Consider the following 9262-nt stretch of genomic DNA (forward strand, 5'->3'; position numbering starts at 1 on the left):
GGTGGAGAGTGAAGGAGTCTCCATCAGGGATGCGTAATTACAAAGCATCTTGTTCTGAATCACCCTGTGTGGGAATGAATCGCAAAATTTGTCTCTCCCTCTTCCCCCACCGCCCCCTTGCCTTTCACGGCCTGACATTCGCCGATGGAGGGTGGCTGTTGATGCATCTTCAGACTTTCACAGAGAGGTGTTTCAGCCATGGCTCTGCCAGGGCTGGGAGGAAGAGGGAAAAAGAGGGATCGAGGGGGATTGGGTAGAGGTTTCAAAGGGACTTTTCAGTCCTGGCTGACAGTAAGAACCCGTTCCCGAATCGAAGGCACGGGTTGCAGACGAACTCTGCCAGGTACCTTCGGCTGTGACTCACACTCGTGTCCCTGATCCTGCCCTGGCCAAGCAAACAAGCCCTGTGAATCAGCTGCACAGGCAGGAGTGGGGAGGGAGGGGAGCATCCAGGCAAGGTCAAAGGGAGGGAAGGCAAAAAGACACCCCACTTCCATCCCTGACCGCCCCATCCCTTTGGAGCTGGGGCTTTCTGAAGCTCAGGCTCAACCCAGCTCCAGCACTGGGTCTGCCGAGTTGCCAGGGCCAGCTGACAGCTGATGGCTGAGGGAGGAGGAGGAGGAGGAGGGGAGGAAGGGGGCTGAGGAAGAGAGGAGCTACTTTGACAGATGCCCAAACCTGCGTGCGCGGCAGAGCGAAAATCGCAGCGCCTCGAAAGCCTCCCTGGGAGGGAGCCAGGGGTGCTCGGGGTGCACGGAGCACCTCCCCAGCCCCGTTACCTGTTGATTTCCTATAGGTTTCCTCTCACCTGGCCAGGCAGAGACCGAGGAAAGGCAGGGGGGCTGAGCCCCCGACACACCGAGGAGTTGCCTGGTGACCTCCGCCGCGTAGCAGGGAGGGCTCTGTATTAATGATGATGACTCTGCTTTGGCTGGTGCTGAAATATCTGTATTATCTATTATCAGCTGGGAGACGAGGCTGGAGGCTTCGCAGGGCTGGGATCTCATCCAAAGTCCGGGCTGCTAAAGGAAACAAACAACTCCCCGTGCATATTAAGCGGGTCCCTAATTAATTAATGACTCATTAACCTGGGTCCCACAGTCCTTCCTGTGCCCGAGACCTCGCTGAGGAAGAGGAAGGAGGTTGGCAGGGCAGAGCAGGGGAGGTTTTTACCCTTGGAGGGTGCTGAGGAATTGCACCAGCTCAGCCAAGCCGCACTGCCAGGGGAGAGGGTGGCCACGGGGCTGAGCCAGGCAGGGGACAAAAGAGAGGGCTCAGCAGGCAGGACAATCCTGCCTGATGGGTCTCGGAGGGGCTCATGGTATGAAAAACCCAGGGGGGCTCCACACGCCGCTCGGGGTGTTACAGCGGGGTCAGGGCGCAGCTCCTGCTGTGGAGGACGGAAAACCAGAAAGGAACTGGGCAGGCACAGGACACAGGGCAGGAGCAGGGTTCCCAGCTCTTTTCATAACGCTTGGGATGGTGTTGCAGAGCCCTGGGTGCAGGGGCAGGGGCTTGGAGCCCCCATAGTTGGCCAGGGAAGGTGGACAGGCTCAGGGAAGGACCGGCTGTAAAGCGGAGGGGTTTTCTACTCATGATTGTAGCCCCTTCTTCCTACATGAGGGAAAACGAGGCAGGAGCGGTGTGCCAGACCCCATACCGGGATGGGAACTGCGTGTGCGTGTGTGGGAGTCGAGGGGAGATCCTGAAGCCCCATCACACCCCGAAGAGAAGCCAAAGGCAACCACCACGTCTGGGGGAGCACCCCGCATCCCATTCTCTGCCAGCCCAGCGAGACCTGCATCGCTGTGTGCTCCACAGGCACCCAGAGGTGTTCTGCGACACCCCCACGGCTCTTCCCTGCCTTACAGCACCCCATAAACCCCTTTTATAACCACCCCAAACTTAGCGACCCCCCCCCACACACACACACACTCATCCCCACTCCATCCTTCTCACAGCATCGGGACTATCCCCGCTGCAAGCCCGCGGCGGGAGAGGTTGGGAAAAGGTGTCGGGCATCTCAGCCTGATGTCAGGGTCCACCCCCAGCCTCCCCCCATAGCCAAGGCGGCAGAGGGGGGGCTTCGGGGGCGGCCGGGGCTTGCGGTGAGCGGCGGGGAGGTGGCGCTCGCAGCCCGGCTATCGCCGCTCGCCACCCCCGGAGCGCTCGGATGCTCGGCACAGCCCGCGGAGCGCTGCTCTCCGCTATCCCCCTCACCAAAAAAACCACCCCACCTTCAGGGCTGGGGCTGGAGAGAAGCGCTGGCTCCCACCCCGCACCCGAAACGCGAAACCAGTGAGGTTTATTTCCCACCCTCCAGCATCGCCTTCCCGTTGAGTATTTGCTCCCCCCCCCCCCCATGTTTTTTTTACCATGCTCTCCCGCATGTTTTAGCTCCCCCCTCCTCTCTTCTCCCCAGTTTCAGTATCCTTGTGAAAGCAGAGGCTTCCACCGGCTCTCCACGGGAGTGGAAGTGCTGCTGTGTGCAGCTCTGTCACCCCCGTGCTCAGAACTGGGGGGCAAGGGGGCAGCCCCCAGCTCCAAGGGCTTGCTGGAGCTTTTCACACCATCCCTCACTCCAGGCAAGCGGGAGAAAGGGATGCCCCAGCACTTTGCTCCTGGGAATCCATCTCTATTATTGTCCAGCAAGGGATGGTGCCCCATCCTCGAGGGGAAGACGACAGAGGGGCTTCCCGCAGCGCCTGTGTGGCTGCAGGTGGCTTTCCCTTCCCAGTTTTTTTGCGGGGAGGGAGAAGGGGAAGCACAGCGTGCTCACAGATCCGGATTCACCCTCTCCCGTTGCTCAAGTGTAGCAGGCAGGAAATCCTCTGTCATCGATACCTGTTGCAGGGTATCAGCTTGGTTCATTAATTAGCTCCAGGAAAACCTGTGCTGGTAAACAAATGACTCAAAGCTTTTCCCCGGGCCTGATCCCAGGCTTGTGGAATGCTGGTCTCCACCTTTCTAGGAGAGGTGCAAAAAGAGAGGAGTATTTTCCTCAAGATGGATGACAGGCTGTCTCCGGAACCAGCTCGCCTCCTCCCCTTGGAGAAAATTCACATCCCCAAGCGAGCCTTCAAAGGGAAGGGAGCTGGCACCTGGCCTGGAGGTTTGCAGGAGAGTCCTGCTCAGTGTCGCAGCACAGATTGGAATGGCTCAAATGCAGCTGCAGACAAAGCCCAGGGGTCCCCATCACATCCCAGTGTTCACCATTCACAGGATGCTCCTGAGTTCTTCTCATGGCTCCTTCCCTGAATTCCCTGGGTTCTCTGCTTGCCTGGATTTTGCTGGGATAAAAAAGGGCAGGATGGTGATGCTTGTGACTGGGGGGAACTTGACTAAGAGTTAAATGCTGATGGGGGTTGGTGTCCATCCATAAGTTTGGGTGGGGATTTGGGGTTCTGAAGCACAGGAAAGGACTGGTGCAGTTCCCTCAGCCAAGCTGGGGATAGGGGTCTCCTTCTTGGCATTTCAGTTGCCTTGAACCACCCCTCTGCCAGGGAAAACAGCACTTGAATGCCCCATCTGTGCTGGGCTCCTTTGGACTAGCAATGTACTGCTTTCCTTTAGATTAAATATTAGGAAGAAATTCTTCACTGTGAAGGAGTTGAGGCTCTGGCTCGGGTTGCTCAGAGAAGATGTGGCTTCCCCATCTCTGGAAATGTCCATGGTCAGGCTGGATGGGGCTTGGAGCAACCTGGGATAGAGGAAGGGGATTGGAATGAGATGATCATTAAGGTCCCTTCCAGCCCAAACCATTCTGTGATTTTATGATTTATGCATGGCCCCATCAGATGCCAAACCTACAGGACACCAGAATTCCCAAGCCACCATGGCAGGGAGCTGTGACAACCCTCATTTTTCCAAGTCAGGACCACCACAGACATCATCCTTGTCTTTAGCACCCTCCAGCACCCTGGTATTGGAGGTCTCACCTGCCTTGTACTCTTCCTTAATGCCCCTGCTGTCAAAAAGGCAATTCTTCCACCCCATCCCTGGCCCATTTTGGGGGGCATTTTATTTGGACCTAAGAAACCATCAACTGGAAGCCAAACTTCTCCCTTGGAGAGCAACCTGGCAGGGCAGCCCACAGTGGGGAGTGTAATTCCCTTTCCCTTCCAGGCACTCCGTGTGATGTTTGGCTCTCTAATGTTTGCAACATGGTGAGGCTACAAAACACAAAAATAAAATTAAAAAAAAAAAAAAAGAAAAATAAAGGAAAGGAAAGGAAAATTAGCAATAAATGGAGTCCCTTCAGAACATCCATTTGTCATCACATCCTGAGTTCGGAATTTCCTCACAGTGCCTCTTGGAGCGAGGGTTTTGTATTAGTCTGATTATGCTGAGATAATCTCTCATGTTGCTTCAGGAAGCTCTGAGGGAAGAGGGAAAAAAAAAAAAAGGAGGAAAGGAAAGATAATATTTTAAATCAGAGAGCTGCTAGATTGGTGACTCTGTCTGGCAGACACACATCACTGCCCCCTTTATGAAAATTTTAATTGGTTACCTCTGTCAGAGAAAATGAGAGATTTGCTGATTTTAATTTGTTGGAGCGAATCACTCCCTGCCAATGTTATCAAAATTAAACTGGGGATGGTTTCTTACTTTCCTTCTCCTACTCCTTCTGCATTTTCTTCTGAAATATCCCTGAATAAAAGATTGATTAAGGAGTGACCAGCTGACGATAAACGAGCTGCTGAAGTGGCGAACTCTGCCGTGCTTGGTGTCATGCCTTATCCCTGGGACAGGGAGGATCAGGGAAAGCAAACAGCACCTGGAGAAAGAATGGACAGAGACCTGGTAGGGAAATATGGATAATTCTGGGGAGGGGTAAAAATTGGAACAGATGGGTGTCACCTCATGTGGTACACTGTACGTTGGCTGAAGTGAGTGCATGAAACAAGAGATATAAAATACATAAAATTCTCCTACCAGTGTTTCAAGCACCACTGTAATTTTAGGCTGGTGTTTTGCTCCAGGTAGAGCTGCTGTTTGCTGACTTGATGTGGCCAGGGAGCAGAACAGAGGAGTCCTGCATGTGTTTGGGGGCACCATTTCGTGCATGCCACGTGCCTGTACTGGTATTTATTGTTGCCAGCTCTTTTCCTGAACATCGAGTTTTGGTCAGAGGCAGGTCTTGTGATACCTCCTGCCGTGGTTTCAGCACTCCCACCTGCAGGCTCACCTTGTCAGCTGCCTGTTTCCAGGCTGGCTTTGCTAGATGGAGACGTTCCCTCAGTTTTTTGAGTTCAGCTGGCCTATAACAAAGTCCTTGCTGTTTGCAAAATGGCTCTTTTCTTCCTCCCCTCTGTCAGCTATTAGGAATATCCCATTCCTGGCAGACATGCCCTATTCCATATTCATTGAGAATTAGCACAGCTCTCTGTCTAAATGTTTTTGGGATAGGGGTCATCATGATATCCGTTCTAAAATAGATTTGGAGCTGAGATGCTTTGTCTCTGTCCTATCTGTGCTTCTGTCTCCCTGGGGATGATCCTTTAAGCCAACAGCTCCACAAACCACTGAAGTTTGGGTTACTTAACACCAGAACCCCGTGGTTGATTTCAAAAGCTGCTGTAGTGCAATTCTCCCTGTGGGGCAAGGACATCATCAGGGGGCTGATCTCAGCCCCTGCCAAACCACGTGGCTCAGGGCAGGGGTCAGGTCACACTTAATTAAGACTTTGGTCTTTCTGCACGTTGGTGTTCTCATTTGAGAAATGGGGAATCCTGGCTTCCTTCTTCCCTGGGGCTCTGTGCCAGCTCTGTGTCCAACTGGATGTGGTCAAAACACATTTCCTCTGGGATCCTGAGGTGAAGGGCACCAGATGAGCAGCAGGGATGATTTATTCTCCTTGTGCCTTGACTGTGAGCACATGTCCACCCTTTAAACATTCCTCCAGAACCGCCTTTTCTTGTCCTTTCTCAGTCCTTAATTTCTTGAGGTCCCTCTATAACTGAAGCAGACAATCCTCCTATGCCTGCCTTGGATTTCCTCTGGATTAAACACCTCCTTTTCCAGGAGAACCTCGTGGAGCACTGCAAAAAGTCCAGCCCATTTGGATATGCCAATAAATCAAGGCTGGGATAGGGGACAGGCTTTATGCTGGATGTTGTTGAGCAGCAATCTAACAATGGAGGTCTCCTCCAAACAAATATCTGCTGGTTCCTGCAAATGAAAGTCAATACACCTTCACAAGGAAATCTGTCCCAGTGGGGTCTTTTGTATCGAAAGCCCTGTTGGTAGATTTATTCATTGTGCAGGGCCGTTCCCTTAACAAGTCAGTTATTCATTGGCCGTTGCTCGAGGGCGTGTGGAATTTATGGTCATAGTCCTGTAATCAGATATTTTGTTATAGAGGGCTTTGCCACCATGAAAGGTCTGAATAAATCAGTATGCAGCAGAAATTGATCCTCTTACAGGCTGTTTCTGGATTCAGCTCCTGCTCTAAGAGTGCTTTCTCCCTTCTGGAGCCATGCTACCAAAGACTTTGCATGTTTGCACTGTGGTCAGGCCTACCAAAGCTCTGCTTTAGTGCCTGTGTACAGACAGACACACACTTAGGTTTGTTTTCTGGGACTGATTTTTGTCCTGAGACACTTGAGGTCCATGCTGCTGCCATTTCCCAACCAGGAAAAAAAATAAAAATTCTCTATCACCTGACTTAAACATCTGCAGGTTGGAAAGAATTGCTTGAAAAGGCTTTAATCAACTGCCAGGGAAGAAAGGGAAATCTGATTTTGAGTAGCTGCACTGGTGCCTTAAGTACTAAAGAGCTTCGCCTGCTAATCTCCACTTCTCAGATGTTGTTCCACAATCTGATCAGCTCCATTGAGCTGAAACAAGGGTTAATTGCTAACAAAATGCTCCACACCTTTGTGCATACAAGGAAAGGGGCAAGGGTGAGCACCTTGATTTTTGGAGCTTAGTGCAATCTCACCATATGCAGCTGATGGTGAAGGAATTTGGTTCTTGTGTGTCCCCCAAGAATATCTGTCTGGGAAGGTAAAATTACAGCAGAGCCTCTGATTTTTATGGCAGAAATCAGGGATGGGAGGAGAGGAAAAATCTCTGTAACCTAGCAGCCTGTACAGCTGCTGCCTCCCAGGTTGTGGGTGATGTTAAATGTTTAAATGTCAATGAACCTCTCCCCTGAGCAGGGCTGAGCTGTCTTGACACTTATACTGGGGAAGGAGCTTGGCAGTGCTGTGGTTCCTCAGCGGTCAGACACTGCCTTGCAAGTGTTCCCCAAGGCACAGCATCTTGCTAGGGAAACTCTGATGGCTCCAGGGGTGGGCTTTGGTTTAAGGAGAGTCTGTGACAAAAAACATTCTGTGCCTGGTCTGCTCTGGCGAGTGCAGCCCAAAGGAGGGTAGAACTGTGATAAGGAGCATGAGAATTATGTCCACACGTGGAAAAGACAAATCCTGAGGAGGCCAGAGGGTCTCTGAGCTTCCCACATCTCAGCAGAATCACAGAATGCCCTGTGTTGGAAGGAAACCACAAGGAGCATCAAGTCCAGCTCCTAGAGCTGCACAGAACAACACCAAGAATCTCACATGTTCCTGATAGTGTTGTCCAAACTCTGTCAGTCTCCATGATGTGACCTCTGAGGAAGCTGTTCCAGTTCCTGACCACACTCTGGATAGAAAATATTTTCCCTGTTCCAGTCTAAACCCCTCTTGACACAGCCCCAAGCCTTTCCATCAGATCTTATCACTGGATACAGCACTGCCCTTCCAATCACCCATTTTAGCACTTCCAGGTCAGCCATGAGGGTAAGTGAAGGAATAACCAGATAGTGAGTTTACGTTCGCTGCATATTCTGAATGCTTAAAAAAATGACATGAACAATGTTCAGTATTTCCTGCCCTGTGTCACTCACTGGCTCCTGCCAGCTTGGGGTTTTCAGATGTGTTACCAGGGATAGAAATGCTGTCGGGACTTTCAGAGTCTCCAGATGGAGATGATGCTACAACCAGCAGGAGAGATGGTGACAGGCAGAAGAGCAGCAGAGCTGGGAGGGCAGGGGGGAAGCTGGGAGAGATCCCAGCAAAATGCCAGTTGGCTGGGGGATGCAGTTAAGTGGGATGAGTGGAAATACCAGGAGGGCATCCTCTGCTGTGAGAGCTGATACGATTGTAGATGTACCCAAGGCATCCCTCAGGGACTAGAAACTGTGGGAAGTGCCTGCAGGCACGGAAATGCCACTGGAAATGGAATTCTCCAGATGGGGAATCCTCAGTCTGCATATCCTCTACCAAGACCAAGGAAGATGGTGAGGCAGCTTGGAGGAGGTGATTTCCAGAGGTCCCTTCCACCTTTAAGCATCTGAGATTCTGTGGAGATGGGGCACAAGTGCTGCAGATTTTGATGTCCTCACTGTACACAGATGCCCCCAGGAGCTGTCCCCTGGTGAGCAGGAGGCCTGCAGGGTATGTAAAGGTGTCCTGTTGAAAAACTGAAGGCTGTTTTTCAGAACAAACTCCTGTGTGGGACTGTGTGACCCTTTGTGCTGCTCTCCTCAGAAGAGAGAAAATCTGATTGGTATTGAGGTCTGGGGCTGAAATCTAAGGTCTTGATGTGTTCTGAATGGAAGAAAAACTTTTTGTTACGGTGTGAGACAGGTTTACAACCCCTCAAGAATTAGAGACTGTCCTTCCCTGTGTTTGGACAAAGGCCTGGTTTGATGTCCTGTTGATCTGATCTCAGTTTTCTAGACAAAGCCCTTCTTGGCAAGTCCATGCCCCTTCCTCTCTCTGGAGCCCTACACTGATTTTTTGTCTGGGCTGCGACAAGAGGCAATGTCACAGCATCTTTGGTCAGAAATGTGCACACACCCTGCCCTAAGATGTGATGCTTACATTCTTTTACTCCCATATCACAAAATGTTAATATTTTTGTGAATATCTCATTCTGCTGTTCTGGGAAAAGCCTTGGATTGTTCTGCAGTTGAGTTTTCCAGGATGTGAAAATGGGGGATGTTCCACCACAAGCTCCAACATCTCCTTCCTTCTTCTGTGGTGCTGATGGCTGGTGGGTTCCTCCCTTGCCTGGTTTGGCTTTTGACTTGTGATTAGGAGCAGTGATCTTCCCAAAAGGACCTCTAAGACCATCTTGGAGTGCCCCTGATAACATCACCTGACTGCCAACAGCATCAGGTACAATATGGGATAAAGTGCTGGGGATGGGGAAGATGGTTGGTAAAGCCAACTGTGATTCCTGGCAGCTCTTTGTGTTGGATTGGAGCTCATTTTGA

General features: G+C 51.4%; 1 protein-coding gene across 10 annotated transcripts in view; it reads left to right on the forward strand.

The window, feature by feature from the left end:
- Positions 1-9262, forward strand: part of ADGRB1 (adhesion G protein-coupled receptor B1) — a 280813-nt gene that overhangs the window by 1536 nt on the left and 270015 nt on the right. The gene's annotated exons all lie outside the window — the stretch shown is intronic.

This window comes from Parus major, chromosome 2 (genome assembly GCF_001522545.3).
Source record: "Parus major isolate Abel chromosome 2, Parus_major1.1, whole genome shotgun sequence".
Classification (NCBI taxonomy): Eukaryota; Metazoa; Chordata; class Aves; order Passeriformes; family Paridae; genus Parus; species Parus major.